Below are 18,733 nucleotides of genomic sequence, written 5' to 3' on the forward strand. Positions count from 1 at the left end.
TTCCAAACTTCTGTAGTGTTGCAAACATGTAATCCCAACCTAGGGTGTCAACCGCTTGCAGGAGATCGAGGGAAGGACAGCCAGCATGTGGGTAGATCGTTTTAGTGACCTCCATCACCTGATACAGTCGTCTAATGTTCAAAGTTGTGCTGCTTTGTGACGCAAACCTGTTCTGGTCTGCGTGTATAGGATCTGGTAAAAGATTAAGCAACCTCGTAGCTAGGACTTTACCAATATTTTATACTCGGTGGAAAGCATCGACAACGGCCTGTATGAGGACATCAGACAGGTCCCAGCCGTGCTTGAGCAAGGAGTTTACTAGGGTCTGGTAAGTGGTAAGTGGGAGGGATCCATCTTTAAATGACACAATGTTCCTAAATGTGGGAGCAGGCGAGTGGCATAGGTAGCATAAAATGTGACGGGTAACTCATCCAATCCTGGTGTCTTATTATGTGAGAGGTCACTGGTCGCGCAACGGATTTCCTTTTGTGATAATGGTGCACTCAATGCCGCACAGTGTGATCTGGGTACCTGTAGTAAGGGGGTGGCATCTAGAAAGGTATGCAAGTCAGCAGGAGGCTGGGGGCTGGGAGGGCCATACAGGGGTGTGTAATATTTCCTAAATGCTATGTTGATGGATTCTTGTGGCTTACGTATTGTTCCCTCCGGTGTGCATATCGATAAAATGGGAGTGAGGGACAGTTGCGGTTGGATCAAGTGGGCCAACAAGGCACCTGCTTTATCAACCTCTCTATGTATTCTATTCATGCAAGCATGATCACCTAGCACCTGGAGGCCTTTTAGAAGTTTCTTGAAGTTCTTTAGATTGGACATCGTTATGGGCCGTCACTTGGTCTAGTGCACTGAACCATGTCTCCACCTTCTTCATGTCCTGCAATAATGTTTGGCATGCCCCAAAGGACATAGATGTTCTCTGTATGACTACGTTAACCGCCTCACACTCAACTGACGGTGATGAAGCCGTACCTGCATTTTCAACTAAATAAGCAGTAATAGTATTGGTCAAGATGTTTTTAAAGGCCGCATCCTCCAAATGGCGCGGTTGAAGTCACAAGGTGGGCACCCATGTGGGGATCCCCCCCATGTGATGTGCAATTCGAGTGGGTTATGATCAGATAATTTTACCTAAATATATATAGTGTGAAATGCACCCAATGAGATGAGGTGGGCAAAAAATGCGATCAAGAAGTGAGTGTAATTTATGTGGGGCAGAATAAAATGAGTATTCCCTCATCCCTTCAGTCAACTCTTGCCAGGCCTCCAACAGTGACCACCCCAAAGCCCATTCTTTAAGGGGTTTAGCTCATCTAATCAGGGGTGCACTAGGGATGGGAGGGTGGGACCAATCTAGGTGAGTATAGAGGACTGCGTTATAACCCCCTTCGATCAGACTTGGCAAATGGGACCAGTTCAACACTACTGAGCAGAGATGCGACAGGAAACAACCCTGTTCAGCATTCGGGGCATACACTCTTCCCAGTACCAGTGGCCTGCCATCCAGGTTTCCTCGTACCAGCATGTAATGTCCATGTATGTCTATCTTGGAGTAAAGTGCCTCAAATGGTATGCCAGCTCGAATCCAGACAGCTGCTCCTCGTGCATAGGCCAAGAAGGTTGTAGCAAATAATTGCCCTCGCCACTAATGGCACTTGTGCTGAGGAGAGATGTGTCTCTTGTAAATATGCCATCTGGACCCTTCGGCAACTAAGTTAGTCATATACTCTGGGTTGTTTCTGTGCTGTGCCCATCCGCCTGATGTTCCACATCGTTATATGATGTGAGTTGACAGATGTAGACATTGGTATAACTGTGGTATAACCCACTTCAAGGATCTCATCCCCCTACTCCCAATCCCCCCCCCCGCAGGGACATGCCCCCAATGCAGTAAGATATTGGGGCAGAAGAAACCCTAAATGCAACTAGAAAACCTCAATACTCGGACCAACGAGAACCAGTCATTCAACTAGAACAACAAACATACTAATACAACATGTACTTCATAACAGCTGTTCTGGGGGGTACGTTAAAATAATCTAAGGTAGTATGAGTCAAGTATGCAACACACAGAGCAAACAAATGAGGCAAGTAAAGGGTGGCTCCTCAGGGCAACCCAGCAGCAAACATATGACTACAAGACTGCACCAAAACTAAGCATTGCCGCTGTACCAGACACATAATATATCTGCAGTGCAACCATTAGAAATAGGCCTGGAGGACCAACATATTAATCAAATATGCAATCAAAGGATACGGAGTCTCTGAAGTATAACCTGTATGGAAGAAAAAAAAGAAATTTATATGACAGTATCAGATGTTTGAGACGTCACAGTCAGAAACAGTGCCTTATTGATTTAAGTCATAATCCGATGGGAGGTTTCTCTAGGGCATGGATAAAGAAAATGGAGAACAAAGCTGTTTGGATGAGGACATCGTACAAGTACTGCACGCTGCCCCTCCAATGCTTGCTTAGGGGACGGGGCTGCCCCATGGGCGAATCCCGTGGTATCATCCCAACTCTGGCGGCGTGGGGCGTGACTGGGAGGGACGCGTGCCACCCTAGCGACAATAGGCCGGTGAGCAATGGGGTAATGGGTTTCCAGCTATTCCCAGACAGATTCAGGGGTATAAAAAATTATTGTTTCATGGTCATGGATTACGCGGAGTCGTGCCGGAAACATCAGTGCGGAAGTCAGACCATCAGCTCAGAGCTAGCGAATCGCTGCCAAAAATGAGGATCTTCTTCGATTGTCTTCCAGGGTATAATCCAGAAAGAGAGAAACAATTGAATTGTCAACAATTATCGGTGCATGCTCTCTAGCCTTCTGCAGGATAGTGTCTCGGTCCCTATAGTTTAGGATATGTGCAACCATGTGGCCACAAGAGTGCACCAGGGGGTCGGCCATTGCATGGGTACTCTGTGTGCCCTTTCTACTGTGAAAAGATCAGAGAGGCCCCGTGGTGCCACTGTAAGTTTCAGCCACTTCTCAATGAATGGGGTTGGGTCAGGACCCTCCACCCCTTCAGGCATCACAATGATATGTACATTATTACACTGTGCTGTTCCCTCTGCATCCTCTGTCCTGACATGGAGGAAATGAAACTTGGAGCGCAAGTCTTCTATTTTAGCAGAAAGACTGGCCTGCTGGTGAATCAGGTGTTTAAGACCTGGCTTTGTTGTTTTGACCCTGTCTGTCAGCTTGTGGTGATCGTCTTGAAGCAGACCCTAGTCTGATGACAAAGAACCGATACAACGATTGATGGCAGTCCGGATCTCCAGTAATATAAGGTTGAGTTTGTCAGGGCCATGAAGGGGTGCAGTAGAAGGTATAAAGTCCACCCCGTACAATCTGGAGATCCTTCAGAACAAAGAGATCTGGAGAAAAGACTGTCCTGGCTTGGAGGAGGAGCTTGCCTTGTGTCCTTGGTGCGGACCATCCTTATAATCACAGGAGGCTGTTGATAAAAAAATGCGCTATACTCTTGGTCATGATGGGCGAGGAATGCACCACTCAGAGTCTATGAACGGCTATGTCCAGAGTTTGTTTAAGAATATATAAAGCCTGAAAAGCGGGGTGACCGTCAGTCTAAGATTAACGTATTCAGATATTGAGGACGGGTTGATAGGCAATCGAGTGCAGAACAGTCACCTTGTGCGGGCCATGAGATATTCTACATGGGCATGACCAAGCAGCAATGTCAGCAGCAGCCCTGGAATAACTCACACCAGCAAGACAGCGCCAAGGACATCCAATCTGTGGAAAGCTCAGTTCAGCACTGAGTCTATTAGACAGTAAAGTGAGACTTAAGTACAGTGGAGTCCACTGATGCAGAGGCAGCACAACCCTACCACAGAAGTTGAATCAAGGCAGAGGCAAAGCGGGCCCCGTCACCTCAACAGAGCAGCAAGTCCTCACAGGCCTCGCAAAGTCATTAAAATGTTACTATACCTGCAGGTCGAGTTGCTTGAATAAGCTACTCGACCTAACTGTAATGTACTGGATCCGGAAGCGTGAAGGACATTTTAGTGACCTTCTGACAGAGGCCCTAGCACTTACTTTCCTTTTTTTTTTTTTTTTTTTTTTTACAAATTAAGTACTGGAGCAGACCTTTGAAATGATACATTTTAAATGATAGCTTTTCTTCGCTTTTAAAGCTAACATCTGTGGAATTTACAGTTCAATGCAAAAGCTTGAAGGGTTAACGAAGCTGTTAGTTCATCCTGGTCGCTATGCCTAATAAAAGCCGGGAGTGACGGGTTATGATATAAATAACATTATTGCTTGCTTTCCACTCTCCTCGGAGCCGGGCGGAGGCGGGCGAGGGGAGGCCGGCGGGCTACACGCGCAGACGCTCGCGCTTTATTCCCTTTGCAATAAGCATGGCGGCGTGATGATGAGGTGAGCGCGTCCTTACCGGGAGGCAGGCGCGCTGTTTATTAAACTGAAGGGCACCCTAACTCTAAGAGGGTCCCTGGCAATCACGGTTTCTGAGCTGTCTCTTTCCACGGGGCGCGCAAACGATACTGAGACGTGATGCGAGGCCTGGAGTTTAAACAGCCTGACTGTAGAGCCCGTATTTATACTTTTTTTGCGCCGAATTTGCGTCTTTTTTTGACGCAAAAACGGCGCAAACTTGCAAAATACCATTGTATTTTGTAGGTTTGCGCCGTTTTGCGTCAAAAAGCGGCGCAAATGCGGCGCTAAAAAAAGTATAAATACGGTTAGTGTTGGTAAAAATAAACAAGTAAATAAATAAACAAATGAAGGAGCCCAAAGTTTTGCTAATGAGCCAGTCAACTGAGGTGCGCGATGCCTGGCATTTGAGAAGAGGAAAAGGGGAGCTTTTGAAGAAAAGAATTCTGGGACTTTATTTTCCCTGTTGACTTCCATTTAAGCGAATATAGGGCCATATTTATACTCCGTTTGCGCCGAAATTGCGTCGTTTTTTTTGACGCAATTTCGACGCAAAACTAACGCCAACTAACGCCATATTTATACTATGGCGTTAGAGGCGAATAGCGCCAAAGTTCCCGGAATGTGCGTCATTTTTTAGCGTGAACCCCTTCCTTGCGTTAATGATATGCAAGGGAGGCGTTCCCGTCTAAAAAATGACTCCCAGGCCTTTACGTGGTATTTATACTCCCGGGCAAAAGAGACGCCCGGGAGTTGGCGTGGCTAAAAACGGCGCATTTGCGCCACTTTTTAACGCCTGCTCAGGGCAGGCGTTAAGGGGCCTGTGGGCTCAAAATGAGCCCACAGGTGCCCTCCCATGCCCCCAGGGACCCCCCCTGCCACCCTTGCCCACCCCAGGAGGACCCCCAAGGATGGAGGGACCCACCCCAGGGACATTCAGGTAAGTTCAGGTAAGTATAATTTTTTTTTTTTTATATATTTTTTTGGTGGCATAGGGGGGCCTGATTTGTGCCCCCCTACATGCCACTATGCCCAATGACCATGCCCAGGGGACAGAAGTCCCCTGGGCATGGCCATTGGGCAAGGGGGCATGACTCCTATCTTTACAATGATAGGAGTCATGTTGATGGGGGATGGGCGTCGAAAATAAATGGCGCAAGTCGGGTTAAGACGATTTTTTCGACGTAACCTGACTTGCCCCATTTTAAGACGCCCATGCGCCATTTTCCCCCTACGCCGGCGCTGTCTGGTCTACGTGGTTTTTTCCCACGCAAACCAGGCAGCGCCGGTCTGATTGCGCCGTCTAACGCCATTCCATAAATACGGCGCCCGCATGGCGCTTCAGAATGGCGTTAGACGGCGCAAAACTTTTTGACGCTAAACTGCGTTAGCGCAGTTTAGCGTCAAAAAGTATAAATATGGGCCATAATTTCAGGTGGGAAGTGGTAAAAAAGGGCCATTTTACATTTTATATTGGGTGTGTTAGCATTTTTATATTTTATATTTTATATATTTTATATACTGCCTTGGTTGCCAAATTCCAAAGCTAGCCTTGTTTCCAATTCGTGACTTTTTTGTGGTACCTCCTGGCGCTTCCTGTTTTGTTATTTCACGCCTGAATTTTTTAAAAATCGATTCTTGTCCCCTTTATCACCTTTTTCCAACCTTTTGCTTCGTCCTTTCTTTTTTTCTGCCTTTCTCCGAGCCAAAGTGTGATGATGAAAACTAAGCCAATCCTTCTGGCCTCCGACAAACTTTGGCGGAGCCAAGAGGTTTGTCGTTTGTTTGGCATGGCGCAGTTTTTTCCAATGCTAGTTTGTGTAGTGGGAGTAAGCACAGACAATAGCACCTGAAAAATAGATGCTACTGAAAAGAAAGCTTGCTTTCCTAAAGTATACATTTTTCAGATTCCTTTGTTACTGCTTGCTCGCTTGTCATTACATGATGGCCACCATGTTTATAACCGAAGAGCAGCGCATCAGCACTGGGAAAAAGCATTGACAATCCATCTGAAAACTTGGCGCTACAGACTACAAACCAACATTTTTTTAATGCAGCATCCTTTTTTTCAGATGTTTTTGCCAGCTCTCCCTCCCAGTGCTTCTGGACATCAGATTATAAAATAGTCACTCATGCATTGCAATGAAGGTGGAAGGACACTTCTAAAAAGCCAATGAAGAACAGTAACAGCTGAAAAGTCCTTTGAACTGATTAGAGTTGTGACTGACAATGTTGTTATGTTTTGCAGATTTGTAGAGTGCAGTATCATCATGGCACTGAACAGCTGTGTCTAGCCAACCCTATTGCCTAGAAGGACTACGCAAAAAGCAAAGTCATCAACTTCCTCAGGAATTCAAGAAGTGAGAAAGAGGCTCATAAGTGTGTTTGGCAGGTATTTCCATGCTTTAGGAGCAATGTAGGGTAATGCTTGACTGCTGTATCTGGTTTTCTCTTGCAAACCAGTTCTGTTGCAATGTTGCAAGCCAGTGATGGAAAGTTCCAAATCAAGAGAAGCTAATGGCTAAAGGATGGTTACAAAAGCCCCCTTAATGTAAGTCAAGAATACATTATGTTCACCGTTATTGTTGCAAGCATCATACATGGCATAGAAAAAACATAAATGTGTGGTGGTGCTATCCTCCAGCAATCAATGGTACAATTTAAGTGTCACAGAGCACAAAGTGTATGATGACCAACTGTTTCTGAGATATTAGGCAGAGGCTAAAACAACTTCTGAACAAAGCACCCTTTCAACACACATTACAAAATAAGACAGCTGATTAAATTGTGAGTTGTATGTTATATTAGTAGCTTTTTTGCTTGTAAAATAGGAGGGGTAATACTACATTTTTGAGCTTATGATTTCCATACATCTTCTGACATCCTGACCCAACACTGTGGAGCTTGAAGAGGCTCACCAGCAAAAACATTTTGTAATGAGCCCAAATTGTGTGTTTTCAGATGTATTAGTTAAAAGGTAGGTTGTACAGGCAGTTCCGAAGGGTTCATGGTTTTCCACAGTTCACATAGCAAGTCATACAAGTCATTCATGCTTTAGAAACACGGTAAGCACAGCTGACATATACTTGTACAGTATCACAAGCAGGAGCTGATAACTTACGCCCTCACCCAACCACAGATGATTAAATAAGATTTTGTATAGTGCAAACAGCTGCACTGAAACGAGGGCATCCCAGACCTGTGAATACCCTTCCTGACTTGTATGCAAATAGACATTACACTAGCTTTAAATACTGGATCAAAGTCAATGTGGCTGGTAACAAAAATGCCATCAAAAGTATATTTAGGTTATGGTGCTTAATGTATGCCAGGGCACGTCCAATGTATCTCTCAATGATGCACACAGACTTAAACAGCTTAAACATTGCAGAGTGCTGCTAATAATATGGTGTTTAATGTGCCTGTTTGTCAGAGGTGATGCTGAAGTCAACCAAGCCTCAGCTTAATGTGCCAGCAAATCAGTTTCATATTCACATAATTAGGCACCCACTTCCATTCCAGTTTCACAGCCGTAGGGACAGATGTCTGTGATAATATTACAATGCTCCAATGAGGTACACATTTCTATACCAGTATCACAATATTCCAATCAAGTTCACAATGCGCCGGTTCGGATAATTTTTCCATGCCAGTATCACAACTTCCTAGTTCGGGACGTATTTCAAAGGCAGCTATGCAATAATAACATTTATGTGCACAATTCCAAAAGACAAATTGGCAATTGCACAGTTCCTTCCTCTGATGAAGCACATCAGTAGAAATAAAGATTCACCCTACACAGAGAAATTCAGTTCCAGTGCCTGTGGGAGCAGGGACATACAGTGGACCCAACAATAACCCTGGACTTCACCGACTGCTGGTTTGTTGGGGAATCGTCGTTGTAGTCAAAAGCACTGAATTTTCCAGCCCAGGAGCAGAACCTCAGAGCACTTTTCACAAAACATACATGTGATAAATTGGGTTGTTTGTTGAATAGGGGTGGGGACGGGGTGGTGACCCCTGTTCAAACAGCCACAATACCCATAGGTTGAACCACAAAATTAATTAAATTAACCTGCGCTTCACCCCCTGGTAGCTTTGCGCAAAAGCAGTCAGGCTTAACGTAGCGCCAACCTGTAAAGTATGTATGCAGCATACAGACAGTAATAAATTGAAAACACAACACAAGAAAACTCCCACACAACCTTAGGAAAATAGAGTGAAATTTAATAAATTGACATCAAAATGACACAAATCCAATCAGTAGAACTAGAGTTATTAATTTTTAAAGTTTTTAGTAAAGTTTTGCACCTAAAAGTTTACAGCATCAACTATGGACATCTAGTCGCATGGGACCACATCAAAATAAAAAAATATAGCTGACCACGATGGAGCACAGGTCGGATACAAGAAGTGCATTGGGCGAGTCCAGCTCTTACCTTCAATGGAGCGCGGGTCGGATACAAGAAGTGGATTGGGCCAGGTCAGCGCTTAACTTCAGACAAACTGAATTTTGAACAAAATGTTCTGAGAAGGTAAAGTTCAGCGGGCTAAGGCTGCAGGCAGTGTTTGAAGAGCGAGTGTCATCTTTAGGGCTGCTGGAAAAAGTTGAGGTCAAGATTTCTACATTCGGACTTGGAAGTCGAAAATCTTCAGTGGGACAAAGTTGGAGGCTGTAGCCATCAAGAGTTCAGGAGGTCAGATACCCCTTCGCCAACGGACCACTGAACAGGATTTGCTGCTGTGGAGAAGAACATAGCTGGAGCTTCTGTGAAATCAGGCCTACTGGCGATGCACTGTGGGTGGACAGACAAGCAGGTTGTTCCTAAGCTTTCCTCAGCACTTAGAGCAGTTTTTATCCAAAAATGTTCTGAGTCCCAAATGTTGGATGTTGCCTATCTGGGCACAGCTGACACCACAACCAAAGGCCCATGACTGGAGAGGCACCATGTGGGGGTTCAGGATTCTTTCAGGATGGGTGCAGGTGCTGGTTCAAGATGGTGGGAGCCTATTATGTACCTGTGTCTCTTGACAAGTGGCCAGCAAACTAGGCCTTGGAGTCACTCTGGTAGTCCTTTGTTCAAGTGATGAAGCAGGGCTCATGCTTCAGACAGGCCACTGAGGGTTCAAAGCAGACTCCAGGCAGCAAAGCAGTCCTTCAAGTTGCAGCAAAGCTGTGTTGTGGAGTGCACAGAAGGCCACAACAGCAGCAGTCCTCTGATAGTCCTTCCACAAGTTCAGAAGGTGAACTGAAGTGTGGGTCTGAGGGTCCCATTTTTATACCTGGTGTCTTCTATGAAGTAGGAGAAGTTTCTAGAGGTTTCCTTTTGAAGACCTTGACGTTTCCTGAGTCCCCTGTCCTTGCTCCACCCTTGTTGCAGGGACAATGCAGTGGTGACAAGTCCTTTGTGTGAAGGCAGAGCTTAACATATTCAGTTTGAAGTGGGGTTATGCCCAGCTCTGCCCCCGCCTGCCAGGCGATAGTCCATTCAGGCACACTTAATCCCACCATTGTGTGGCTGTCTGGGAGGAATAAACAACATTCAACTGCTAAGTACACACAGTCATGTGACCCGGGGGAGCCTGTAGGCACCAAATAGTTTAGGGCAGGACAATGCCAACTTTCTAAAAGTGGCATTTTGAAAATTGCAATTTATCATCCAACTTTACCATTAAAGAGGATTTTTAATTAGAATTTCTCAGATGCCAAACATGAAATGTTCATCTGTTCCCAATCAAAAGTTATCACCATATGCCATAAGGCTACCCAATATTATCCTATTGGGTAGGTAGGTCTCACAGTAGTGAAAAATTAATTTAGGAGTTTTTCACTATCAGGACATGTAAAACCTAAAACTACATGTCCAACTTTTTAATTACAATGCATCCTGCACTATGGGCTACCTAGGGCCTACCTTTGGATGACTTATATGCAGTAAAAAGGGAGTTCAAGGCTTGGCAAGGGGGTTTATATTTCCAAGGCGGTGTGTGAATTTAAAACTGCATTCAGACTGCACTGGCAGGCCTGTGGCATGTTTTAAGGGGCTACATAAGTGGGTGGCAGAAGTGCTGCAGGCCCACTAGTAGCATTTAAGTTAAAGGGGCCTTGAGCATATGATATGCCACTTTACTAGGGACTTATCAGTAAATTAAATATGCCAATCATGTATAAGCCAATTTTACCATGTTTAAGGGAAAGATTGCAAGCACTGGTTAGCAGTGGTGAAGGGCACAGAGTCCTAGGGCCAATAAACATGAATTCAGCAAAAAAGTAGAGGGTAAAGGCAAAATGTTTGGGGGTGACCCTGCAGGGAGGGTCAGGTCAAACAATATACATCTTACTGTTCTTTTGACAAGGCAGTTTTTAAACACAAAACAAAGGTTTTGAAAGTTTACTGTATACTAAACTGACACATTTACCCCAGTTTTCTTTAATCAAAAGCAAATGTAAAAACAGAAACATCTCCATTTAAGAAAAGTGACACAAAGCATCTTTTGCAAACCTTTTTTACAAGGAAAATGAGAGAATAGATGGATAATGTTGCTAATTCCTACATCGGCTGGAAAACATCCAATGCTCCTTTAAGGAAGAATACCCCACCAGTATCCCACCATGCCCTGCCAGTGGTAGTTAGGTCAGTTATTTATTGCCTCCTGATGACAGGATCCTTGATCACTGAGCTTAGCTTTTTAGCTTTTTGTGCTTTGAAAGCCTATTAAACATTTGAAATCTTGGAATAAATTGGCAGGAGGTAGTGAGTATACTCTTCTGTTTTCTGACAGAAAAATACTGATCTTGGCTTTAGATATATCGTCGAAAGTCAATGTTGAAGACTGCATTGTCACTAAAACAACATTAAAAGTCAAAGAACACATGGTCAAGCAAGATTTTCCATCTTTCTTCAGAATACGTTCACAAAAATGAAGAAGGGGAGGATATTACATGTTCAGGATTCAGGGTATTCCAGTGTGTGTTTTCTAATGTGTAAATTTACACCTGCAGTGACCTTGACATCATCCTTCACTGCTCCCAGAACACCCTTTCCAATTTCTCCTTTGCCTACTTGCCCTACGGCTCAGGTAGCATCCACACTGCCACAGATTGTGTTTCCACTCCGGTGTCCTCCTACGCTTCCAGCCTTTCTAATCAAGGCGTGCCCCAAGAAGTCATCAACACCTAGTTGGAGATCTTCTTCATGATAAGATGTAAAAGAGGTTCTCGCCATCTACCTCATCTCACACTTCAATCCTGCCCTTCAAGATGTGTAAGCATGCCTAGCCAATCCAAATCTACACGGTGGTCCTGTACATCATCTCATATATGTTTCTCATTTTCCTTGGTTAAAGAGTATCCCCCAGGTTTAACTGAGTCCTCTCCAGCTAAAGTCACACTGATAATTTAAATCACAATGTTCAATGAGGTGCTAGTCAGTGGTGCTACAAAGCTCAATATACTGATTTCTTCAAGCTAGTCCACTACGTCATCATATTTGAGACTCTGTGCTATCATTTTTCTTCAAGACCACTGCTTCCTCTGGTTCTGGATCTGTTGAAGCCAGATGTAGAACTATGTTTACGATTTCTCACAACAATACACAAAGTAACATTACACATGTATTTGACACCAGAAGTATATTAATAAATCAAATCTGTCTCCCAAAAAAATATATAAAAACATGCTGTAGTTTGTTAATATCCAATAGAGGAGGTTCAGGTAGTAATCCTTTACATGTTGTGTGTATTCCATAATATCAATTGTTAATTAAATATCACTTCTTTTTCTATTCTTTCCAAATTTCCTCCCTTTTCTTTGGGTATCCATTTCTGTTATGTATTTATTTCTCAATAATAATGCACCAATCAATTCCTCTCTTCCAGGCATGTATATTGGGAATTATACCACTGCCTCACTGCCTAGCAGTAATCTACATGCAACCATTAACTGCATGTTGCAAAAGTTTTATAATGCTGGAATCTCCGAATTGTATTCAAGAATGTCCTGGATTCAACATGGCATCTTAAACATGTTTGTTTACTAAGACCACATGACAGCGTTGAGGCCTTTAGTAATGTAGTTTGTGTCCAAGTTTGCCTAAAGGTTGAATTAATAGCTACTCTCCTGTAGTATGCAGGGGCTTCATCCCAGTCTGCAACTTCAAGGTCAGTCAAGTCTGCCACACATTTGTTTCTAAGAGACTTAAATTCATCAGTCAGATTATTAATATCTGTCTTGTAGATTGTGATACAACACTTCTTTCCAGGTCATCTACTAAAACTCTTGCTTCTGGTGGAGGGTGGTCTTGTAAGTTTTTCCTGTCTATCCTGGCCTAGTCAGAGCATATCTTGCCAGCAAATACCGATAGAATTCTAGTGGGGTAAGATCAAATCCCTTTGTAGTTTTACAAAGGTTTTAATCCAGGGGTTCCCACTCGTCTTCTATTTTAGAGATAGCTATCAAGTCCCATTTTCTAAAACCATTTAAAATAGTCACCACACCTAGTGATGTCTCTTTTGTAATGCTCTCCATCCAGACTATAGCTTTTAGAACTGTTTTCCATGCATTAATTACTACTTTGCATGATGTGGGTAGAGTTTCAATCATTGTTCCTTCATAGCAAGTGTGCTTACTCATGGAAAATGTGTGGCTCGTTCTAAGGTTTACGTGCCCTACAATTTGCTGCTACCAGTTGAGTCTCCCAAAAACATCCTTTAGGAGGAGGCAAAGCTATCCCTTCTTCATTTACGAGTATGCTTTAGTTTTTACAACTCAATAAGAGGTGTTGTGTGTCCCACAACACATTTTACAACAGTGCATCTACCTGGCAAAAAAAAGGATCCATGATAGGGCATCATGCATATCTGTAGGAAAGTACCATCTTGCCTGGCATGTTACCCCCATATTTCACTGTATATATGTTGTTTTAGTGTATGTGTCACTGGGACCATGCCAGCCAGGGCCCCAGTGCTCATAAGTGTGCCCTGTATGTGTTCCCTGTGTGATGACTAACTGTCTCACTGAGGCTCTGCTAATCAGAACCTCAGTGGTTATGCTCTCTCTGCTTTCTAAATTGTCACTAACAGGCTACTGACCAATTTCACCAATTCACATTGGCATACTGGAACACCCTTATAATTCCCTAGTATATGGTACTGAGGTACCCAGGGTATTGGGGTTCCAGGAGATCCCTATGGGCTGCAGCATTTCTTTTGCCACCCATAGGGAGCTCTGACAATTCTTACACAGGCCTGCCACTGCAGCCTGAGTGAAATAACGTCCACGATATTTCACAGCCATTTACCACTGCACTTAAGTGACTTATAAGTCACCTATATGTCTAACCTTCACCTGGTGAAGGTTGGGTGCTAAGTTACTTAGTGTGTGGGCACCCTGGCACTAGCCAAGGTGCCCCCACATCGTTCAGGGCAAATTCCCCGGACTTTGTGAGTGCGGGGACACCATTTCACGCGTGCACTATACATAGGTCACTACCTATGTATAGCGTCACAATGGTAACTCCGAACATGGCCATGTAACATGTCTAAGATCATGGAATTGTCACCCCAATGCCATTCTGGCATTGGGGAGACAATTCCATGATCCCCTGAGTCTCTAGCACAGACCCGGGTACTGCCAAACTGCCTTTCCCGGGGTTTCACTGCAGCTGCTGCTGCTGCCAATCCCTCAGACAGGATTCTGCCCTCCTGGGGTCCAGCCAGGCCTGGTCCAGGAAGGCAGAACAAAGGACTTCCTCAGAGAGAGGGTGTTACACCCTCTCCCTCTGGAAAAAGGTGTCAGGGCTGGGGAGGAGTAGCCTCCCCCAGCCTCTGGAAATGCTTTGATGGGCACAGATGGTGCCCATCTCTGCGTAAGCCAGTCTACACCGGTTCAGGGATCCCCCAGCCCTGCTCTGGCGCGAAACTGGACAAAGGAAAGGGGAGTGACCACTCCCCTGACCAGCACCTCCCAGGGAAGGTGCCCAGAGATCCTCCAGTGTGCCCCAGACCTCTGCCATCTTGGATTCAGAGGTGTGCTGGCACACTGGACTGCTCTGAGTGGCCAGGGCCAGCAGGTGATGTCAGAAACTCCTTCTGATAGGCTCTTACCTGTGTTGCTAGCCTATCCTCCTTCCTAGGTAGCCAAACCTCCTTTTCTGGCTATTTAGGGTCTCTGCTTTGGGGAATTCTTCAGATACCGAATGCAAGAGCTCACCAGAGTTCCTCTGCATCTCTCTCTTCACCTTCTGCCAAAGGATCGACCGCTGACTGCTCAGGACGCCTGCAAAACCGCAACAAAGTGCCAAAAAGACGACTACTGCAACCTTGTATCGCTGATCCTGCCGCTTTCACGCCTGTTTCCTGGTGGTGCATGTTCTGGGGGTAGCCTTCCTCCTTTCTGCACCAGGAGCGCTGAAGAAATCTCCCGTGGGACGACGGAATCTTCCCCCTGCAACCGCAGGCAACAAAAGACTGCATCACCGGTCCTCTGGGTCCCCTCTCAGCACGACGAGCGTGGTCCCTGGAACTCAGCAACTCTGTCCAAGTGACTCCCACAGTCCAGTGACTCTTCAGTCCAAGTTTGGTGGAGGTAAGTCCTTGCCTCCCCACGCTAGACTGCAATGCTGGGTACCACGTGATTTGCAGCTGCTCCGGCTCCTGTGCACTCTTCCAGGATTTCCTTTGTGCACAGCCAAGCCTGGGTCCCCGACACTCTAACCTGCAGTGCACAACCTCCTGAGTTGTCCTCCAGCGTCGTGGGACTCCCTTTTGTGTCTTCGGGTGGACTCCGGTTCACTCCTCTTCCAAGTGCCTGTTCCGGTACTTCTGCGGGTTCTGCCTGCTTCTGTGAGGGCTCCCTGACTTGCTGGGCGCCCCCTCTGTCTCCTCATCCAAGTGGCGACATCCTGGTCCCTCCTGGGCCGCAGCAGCATCCAAAAACCCTAACCGCAACCCTTGCAGCTAGCAAGGCTTGTTTGCGGTCTTTCTGCGTGGGAACACCTCTGCAAGCTTCTTCACGACGTGGGACATCCATCCTCCAGCACTTTACACCTACTTTTCAGTGTCTTGGGGTGGGCTATTTTTTTAACCCTCACTGTTTTCTGACAGTCCCAGCGACCCTCTACAAGCTCACATAGGTTTGGGGTCCATTCGTGGTTCGCATTTCACTTTTGGAGTATATGGTTTGTGTTGCCCCTATACCTATGTGCTCCTATTGCAATCTATTGTAACCTTACACTGCTTGCATTACTTCCTTTTGCTATTACTGCATATTTTTGGTATTGTGTACATATATCTTGTGTATATTTGGCATCCTCATACTGAGGGTACTCACTAAGATACTTTTGGCATATTGTCATAAAAATAAAGTACCTTTATTTTTAGTATATCTGTGTATTGTGTTTTCTTATGATATTGTGCATATGACACCAGTGGTATAGTAGGAGCTTTGCATGTCTCCTAGTTCAGCCTAAGCTGCTCTGCTATAGCTACCTTCTATCAGCCTAAGCTGCTAGAAACACCTCTTCTACACTAGTAAGGGATAACTGGACCTGATACAGAGTGTAAGTACCCCTTGGTACCCACTACAAGCCAGGCCAGCCTCCTACAATATCTGAGCAAGAAAATAATTTTAAGTAGTGCAACTTTAGCCAGTCGTAGTAAAAGTAGGGCAGCCCAGTGTGTCACACCTTTTAAAAACCACTGTAGCACAGTTTGAGATGGCAGCTGTAAAAAACGTCTTGATCTTTAGCAATATTGATGCTTACATTTCAAAAACTATAGTCTGAAATTATTTATATAACTTTCGAGTTGTGGTATATTTCCACATTGCTGTTCGGGATTTAAAAAAAACAGATTTATTCCAGATTATGTCAAAGCCTAAGTATATACCACGTTCTTTGAACATATCCAGCAGTATGGATATCTAGGTCGCCAGCTGATCGACACATAGAATGATATAATTCACATATAAAGCAACAGTGTTCTGTCCTGTCAGCCAGTGAAAACCTATAATTTCAGTGTCCTGTGATCCAAATCGTCATTTGTTCTACTGCTAGGCTGAATATAAGTGGAAAGAGAGAGGATATCAGGTACCTCTGTTAAGCACAAATTTCCAAAACTGATGCCTATTAACTCTGACTGCTGCAATTGGATTTGTATGAAGCAAAGTGAGCCAGGCTATGTCCATTTAGATCAGGGCCATGAAGAGGAAGTACCACTTAATTGAGTGAGGAAGGTAAAATAACACCTCACAGGAACTAATGCTTAATTGTTAAAGTTATTTTGACATTTAAATGATATATGTATATAATTGCTTAGTGTTAAGATATATGATTATTAATTGATGATATTTTTTTAACATTTAATAGTAAAATTATTAAAAAATAAGTTAAACTTTTACTACAAATGTAAAAATAATTTAACTCAGTTCAACGCATAACATTTAACAGAATTTGTTACATAGAAAATAAAAATATATATGTTAGTGTGGCTGAGATTTTTTTTAAATGACTATTTATTATTTAAGTATCAAATAAATTAATTGATTTAAATAAACTATTATTTAATACACATTTCATTTAATTTTATGTTAATGTGCTGTAATATTTCAGTTCATTAGTTCTCAGTTCATAATAAATATTTTAACTTAATTTGCATTTATATTATACATTAACATGTTTGAATAATTAAAAAAATATTACACTTTAGTGATTTTCCCTGTATCCTCCCGAAGGAAGGAGTCCACCAAGGTGGTCGAAATCTCCATCTACATGTGCAAAGTTACTATTAGTAACTTCACACTCGTAAATCCTGTTGTTGATGTGTGCAGCCCCTGAGTTAGAGGCGGAGACATGACACGTAGGTGTACACTCAGAAATGGTGAATAGAAAAAAATGTAGAGTTACACCTAGGTGTAGCAGTAAATATGTACTGAGTAAATATACACAAGTATATTTACCTTTGTGAAGAGGCCCCTAAAAGTGCGAAATCCATGGGGTCATCTTCTTGGCTTCTTGATGTGGTTGGGATAATCTGTGTGTGCAAGTGAAAAGTGGATTTCCCGATGGCTTAATCCAGAAACAGAAGGGGCATTGTAGAGGACCAGTTGGAAGATGGAGAGCACCAAAGGATCCCTTGAAACTGATCTAACCATAAAGACCCACAGACAGGTTTGTGGAAGAACAGACAGATATGTTCAGAGGACTGGCATTGGTGTTCATGCAATCGAATAATGAGCTACATCGCAAGCACCTACAATACAGTGACTTGTAGCGTGTAACCCGTTGATACAATGGACCTTCATCAGTACAAACAGTCCCTGTTCATGTTCTGTTAGCTAACAACTGCGTGCAATATCCCCCAATGACTGACTATCTCAGATTATAGCAGTCTTGATCACCAAGACTCGCTCTTGCATATAGCTTTGTGTTTGTGGTCACGATGTAAATAATTTTATTCAAGAGACATTTCACATATACTCTGTATTGTACAAGTTTCAGAATCCAGCTGCAGCAGTGGCACCATACCATGCAGTGAAAGAGAACGGTAACTCTGCAGCCCTTGAAAAGGTGGTATACCACAGAAAACCTGCTTAGGCCAAATTTTAAGAGTTGCAACCTATGCAAAACAAACCCTCTAGCAGGAAGCATCCAATGCAACGCTACCTCTAAATGAGTCTTAAAGAAAAAGCCTCCAGGACACACCTGCCCGAAACATGAGTTGCAACTATCCGAAATGATTCATTCTTTAGGAATTATGCTATCTTATTCTGTTGGCACTTGAATATAACTTTCAATCACTATTATGACACTTTATTAGCTTTTTCATCTGGTCACCCTTTCATGCGTAATTAGCAGTAATGTATGGTATGAACAAACCCTGACTGATAAATTGTGACCGACTCTTAGCAAATTCAAATTATTTTCGAAGACTGTACAACTTAAGCTAACACCCCTATTGGGTCATTTACACTCTGGAGGTAACAATTACTTTGGAAAAGTGAGGTTGAGGTTGTAGACCTGATATTTCTGTTAAAGTTAATGTTAAACAAACATCTTCAGTGCTGCCCTTGTTTTCTATCACACCAATGTTTAAGAGAGTTAACAAGATCATGGATATGGCATTTATAAACCCTGGCTAGTTTATAGTTTGGACACAGTCTGACATGTTTATTTTATGCTCACAATCTGAGTAAGCTTTGCTCATTCAGTGTCTATTCTAGTCCCAATTTGTGGCATGAATGGCTTGACTTGCAGCTAATGTAAGACAAAAAGTGTGCCAGCCTTCATTTCAAATCTACACCC

Source organism: Pleurodeles waltl, chromosome 7 (genome assembly GCF_031143425.1).
Source record: "Pleurodeles waltl isolate 20211129_DDA chromosome 7, aPleWal1.hap1.20221129, whole genome shotgun sequence".
NCBI classification, from domain to species: Eukaryota; Metazoa; Chordata; class Amphibia; order Caudata; family Salamandridae; genus Pleurodeles; species Pleurodeles waltl.